Here is a 6,094-nt window from a genome sequence, read left to right on the forward strand (position 1 = left end):
AGTTTCCCCTGACCCACAGACCTGCTCATTTCTCAAGAAATACCTTCTGAGTACAAAGGAATGAGGGCTTCATTTGCATGCCAAGAACCTCAGGTCACCCCATTTGATCAAAATAGATCAAACAGTGGGGGACCCTTGGAAACTGTCTCAGCGTGGATGCTTCCCAAGCCAAGCTTGAGACAGAGACTTGCAAGCAGGTAGCTTAATTAGGAATGTGATCCCAGGGAGCAGGAGTGAGGACTGGGATGCAACAAGTGTCAAAGAAAAGGTTTCATCACCCCCTGAGTCTGTCCTGAGCCACCCCTCAGGCCTGGATATGAACTCACCCTCTTGGCTCAGTTTTCAGTCAAACAATGGACACTGTACAAAGGGATGGTAAGCCAGGGAGTCATTCGCTCCTTAGACTCATCAACCATTTGAGATCAAAGGGGCAGTATTTACCCAGGGACAAAGTTCAGAAGGGTTAGGAAATGAGGAGGAATGGTAACTGGAAACACAGGAGGAAGTGGGATAAGTGAGGTTACACTGTGGGGACTGCAATCACTGACCTGAAATAATATGCGCATGAATCATTGAATGGAAAGCTGATTTGCTTTGTAAACCCTCACTCAATTCACAAAAAGTTAAAAAAATAAAAAATAAAAACATGCAAACAAAAACTCACAGCAAGGATACATGGTTGAGTTGGCCACTGTCATAGACTTGTCCCCTCCTGTCCCCAACTGTGTGTCAGCTTGACTTTGGCCACAATTTTCAGTGGTTTGGCACTTATGTGATGATCCCTCTGGGTGTAATCGGATGTGAGAAACCAATAAGGTGATTAAGAGTGTATGGTGCTGTGGGTTAATGCGCAAGACTGCAAAGGTCGGCAGTTCAAGCTCACCAGCAGCCCCTTAGAAACCCTATACAGGATTGCTATGGGTCAGAACTGACTCGACGGCACTTCACAACAACACCCTTGGAGTCCTGGAGTGGCACTGTAGGATAAGCACTGGACCACAAGGTCAGTTTGAACCGCAAGCTCAGCAGTTTAAACTCACCAGTCCTTCCTTGGAAACCCTACACAGAGTTACTGAGTTGGAACTCTTAATCCCATCACAACCCTGATCTGATGTAAGGGTAAGACAGGACATCTAAGGGACCTCATGGAAAGAGTTACTAAGGAAGCAAAAACTTTGTCTCAAGGACAGAAAGCTTCTTTGCTTCGCTATTGTATCCCCAGCGCCTGGTCCAGTGCCTGGGATATATATCATAGGCACTCAGTAAATGACCCTTGAGTGGATTCTCGGTGGTGGATGGTTCTAAGAATGTAGCCCATAGCCCCCCAGAGAGCCCCCTGAGCAGCTATGGTGGGCCCAGCTGAGGTCCTCATGTAGACCAACCCCAAACATCTGCTACTTGAACTCTGAGACAGGGAGTCTAGGGGGCTTCTTGGAGGATAAAAACATTAATTCCAAGACCTTGTCCATTGTACAATCTGTTTATTGTAAAAGACCATCCATAAGATCTCTATATTTTACTTCACTGTACAATCTAACTGGTTTTGCCCAACTTGAAGGATGATCTTTACTTGGGAGTGGAGAACACCAGCCCCTGGGAGGGGCTAGAACCAGGGTATTAAAGAATCATACATGCGTGGCATCCCATAATAAGTTTTGTTTGCCTTTCCCAGAGACCTCTGCGGTGGGATCCATCTTGAAGAAATGCTGTACATGTACTCAATTAAACAGGCCACTTCCCGGAAAACTCCACTTATCCCTATGAAAAGACATGAGGCCTCTTCCCTACTGTCAGCTTCTTGACTCCCCTTTGTCCATCAGAAGTCCATTCACTTAACAAAGGATTCCTGGTGTTTTCCCAACCTTCTGGCTTGGTGCAAGCACCTGTTTGCCCTGGCAAGAGACTCTACTTAAGCTACAGTGTGAAAAGAATTTCCAAATTCCACTGGAAACCTCAAGGTAGTGAATTCCCTTCCCAGAGCTATTTGACCCCTTGCCTCCCAAGTCCAGGTCTCTCTGGACAACATTTCCCTTCAGTCCTCCCTTGCCCCTCCTACTCTCAAACTTCTGACTTCCCTGCTTATGCAGATAAAAGTTCCTGCATTTCCAGCCCTGTCAAAGTCCCTTACTCTAATGGCTATGGTTCTGTGTCACCTTGACTAGACCAGGATCTCCAGAGATTTAGCAGTTGGGATGTGCTTATTCCTCTGGTGATGAAACTGAATATGTTGTCGTTGTTGTTGTTAAGTAATGTAGACTTGGTTCCAACCCACAACGACCCTTTATAGGGTTTCCGAGGTGCAGCTGGTAAGCTTGAACGGCCAACCTTGCAATTCAAATGGCTTTGCAGTCTGGCGCAATAACCCATACCAGAACTCGAACATAGGCAGGGTTAAATCAATGATGAGTAGCTATGAACAATCAATCAAAGGGATGTTTTCTTGAGGACCTGGGACTCCATGATTGTAAACCACTTCCTTGATCACAAAAGTCTCTTTATATATAGACATCTACAGGTTTCACTGGTTTTGCTTCTCCTAAGACACTTACTCCAGCCCTGCTGTCACTGCATCCAGCTGTCTGTGCAAGACCCCACTTCCCGGCAGCCTCTAGAGTCAACACTGTAGGGTGTGCGCGCCTCAAACACTTTCAGGTCCAGAGGCATCAGCATGACCTCACTCTTCAATGAGATGTCAGAACCAGTCAAGGGTGCACTGGAACGGACTGACACCAACTTACCAGAGTCAAATGCATCTGCGTCCCTTCCTAACTCAGTGGCCAAGCAGATCATGTTGGTAGCTTGAAATATAAGCCACGGTGGAAGTATTGACACCACAGAAATGGGTAAATACTTCAGACCAGGATTGTTTTTTTCCCTAAGGAACTGATTGTACCATGTACCAGATGGTACCCGATTGCTGGGTCTCATTGCTAGTGCATCTCACTCAGCAGGACTGGGGTGAGGCCTGAGCATTTGCATTTTAGCAAGTCTCCAGGTGATGCTGGTGCCCATGGTCTGAGAACCATACTTTGAAAACCATTAAGGATGAAGCACAGCCACATGCTCTTTAGAAGTGAAGATGGTGAGACTTTGGACACATCATCAGGAAGCGCTGGTCCCTGGAGAAGGACATCATGCATGATAAAGTAGAGTGTCAGTGAAAAAGACGAAGACCCCCAATGAGCTGAAATGACATATTGGAGCAACAATGGGTTTAAATATAGGACACATTGTGATGATACAGGACCAGGCAGTATTTCATTCATAGGATATGAGTCAGAACCAACTCAATGGTGCCTAAAACAAGGGTTAAGGATGTGGTGTTGTGACCTCCACGTTCTAGGTTAGAAAGAGGTCTTTGCTTGGGGTCCCTAATTACTCAGCAGCAGGCACTCTGGGGTGTGGGGTCTGGAGGAGCTTGGGAGGGAAGGAACCAACTACTTTGCCTTTGTCTGCAGGTACCAGCCAATGGCCATGGGCAGGCGGTGACTGCCACCTGCTGGCCAGCAGTGGTAAAGCACTAGACTGTTGACTACAACACCATCTATTGTGTCTTTAGTGTTCTGGCCTTTGCAACCCTACCATGACCCTGGTTTCAGGTGAAGAAGCAAGTTCCAGGAGGTTCCTTGTCTCAGTCTCCCTTGACCAACTGGAGAAGAAGAGACAGATCAATCTCCCTACAGGTTTAGATTTAAACTCAGGCCCCACCTCTGGCCCCATAACAATGCTGTCTGTAGTCTTATAGCTACTCCTTCCTGTGGTCTCCTGTTCCCTTTCTTCCTCTTTCCTAAGGATGGAATTAGTGAATTCAGCAAAATTAGCTACCTCCTAGTTTTATCATAGTTTCAACTGTTACTCTGCAACTTGCTAGCTGAGCAACCTGGAGAAATCACTTTGCCTGCCTCGGTCCACACGTTCACCATCAACATTCATCACCATCACCATGCTCCTCTGTCATTTGGTGGCTGGCTTGGTACTATGAAGCTGGAAGCAATGCTACTGGTGGAGACATTTCAGTTGATCTTCCAGACTAAAACAGACTAGGAAGAAGAAGAGGCAGGCTATTTCTGAAGGTTTAGCCTTATAAATAGCAGTGGAACACTGTCAGATAGCACCAGAATATTGAAACATGATGAATACCAGAAGAATATTGTCAGATAAAATCCCAGAAGATGAACCCATCAGATTGGAAGACACTCAAAAAAGAGTTGCCTCCTCAAAGTAGAGATGACAGCGATGATGCCAATGGAGTAAAGTTTTCAGGACCTTAATTTGCTGATGGGGGAAAACTCAAAATGAGGAGAAACAGCTGTAAACACCCATTAATAAACAGAACATGGAATTATTAATCTAGGAAAACTGGAAGTTGTCAAAAATGAAGTGGAGAACATAAAGATCGATATCCTAGGCATTAGTGAGCTGCAGTGGATGGATATTTGCCATCTTGAATCTGACAGTCATATTATTTACTAGGTTGAGATTGACAAATTGAAGAGGAATGGCGTCCCATTCATCACTAAAAAAGAACATTTCAATAGCTATCTTGAAGTACAATGCTGTCTGTGATAGGATAATATCCATATACCTACAAGAAAGACCACAGAGCTCTGGTAGCATAGCGGTTAGTAGTCTGGCTGCTAACCTGCAGGTCATGAGTTCGAAACTACTAGCCATTCCATGGGAGAAAGATGAGGCTTTCTGCTCCTGTAAAGATTTACAGCTTCAGAAACCCTATGCAGGGTCACTATGAGTTGGAACTGACTCCACAGCACACTACCACCACCACAAGGAAGGCCAGTTAATACCACTATTATTCAAATTTACACACCAACAACTAAAGCCAGTGATGGTGAGATTGATGAATTCTACCAGTTTCTTCAGTCTGAAATTGATCAAAATGTAATCAAGATGTATTCATAATTTTTGGTGATTGAAATGCAAAGGTTGGAAACCTTTGGAATGATCAGTAGTTGGAAAACATGGCCTTGGTAATAGAAATGATGCTGCAGATTGCATGATAGAATTTTTCAAGGCCAATGACTTCTTCATTGCAAATGCCTTTTTTAAACAACATAACATAAACAACACATGGACCTTACTAGATGACTTACACAGAAATCAAATTGACTATGTCTGTGGGAAGAGACTGGCAAAACTCCATATCATCAGCCAAAACAAGGCCAGGGGTAGACTGTAGAACAGACCATCAGTAGCTCATATGTAAGTAAGCTCATATTAAACTAAGTCCATGAGAGTCAAAATTTGAACTTGAACATATTCCACCTGAATTTAAATCATCTGAAGAACAGTTCTGGTGCATTAGACACTAATGGCTGAAGACCAGAAGAGTTGTGGGATGGCATCAAGAACATTATACAGGAAGAAAGCAAAAGGTCATGAAGAAGACAAGAAAGAAGAAAAAGACCAAAATAAATGCCAGAAGAGAGTCTGAAACTTGCTCTTCAGCATAGAGATGCTAAAGTAAATGGAAAAAATAAGGAAGTCAAAGAGCTGAACAGAAAATGTCAAAGGGCAGCTTGAGAAGACAAAATCAAAGGAAATGTGCAAAGATTTGAAGTTAGAAAACCAAAAGGGAAGAATACACTCAGCATCTCTCAAAATGAAAAAACTGAAGCAAAAATTCTACTCTTAACTTGCAATATTGAAGGATTCTGTAGTAAAATATTGAATGATGCAGAAAGCATCTAAAGAAGATGGAAGGAATATACAGTCACTGTACCAAAAAGAGATGGATGATGTTCAACCATTTCAAGAGATAGCATATGACCAGAGCCAATAGTACTGAAAGAAGGAATCTAAGTTGCACTGAAGATATTGACAAAGAACAAGGTTCCAGAAAGTGATGGAATACAAATTGATATCTTTAAACAAACAGATGCAGCACTGGAGGCGTTCACTCACCTATGCCAAAGAATTTACCTAACTGATAGGAAGAGATTCATATTTGTGTGTATTCAATCTGACTAGCCGGGGCTGAAGAAATGAAATACAGACGGGTCTCTTGTGATACAATAGTGAATAATTGTTATCAGGACTGATTGTGAGGGTTGGAAATGTAAAGGTAGACGTTTTA

This window comes from Chrysochloris asiatica, unplaced genomic scaffold, assembly GCF_000296735.1.
Source record: "Chrysochloris asiatica unplaced genomic scaffold, ChrAsi1.0 scaffold00156, whole genome shotgun sequence".
Lineage (NCBI taxonomy): Eukaryota > Metazoa > Chordata > Mammalia > Afrosoricida > Chrysochloridae > Chrysochloris > Chrysochloris asiatica.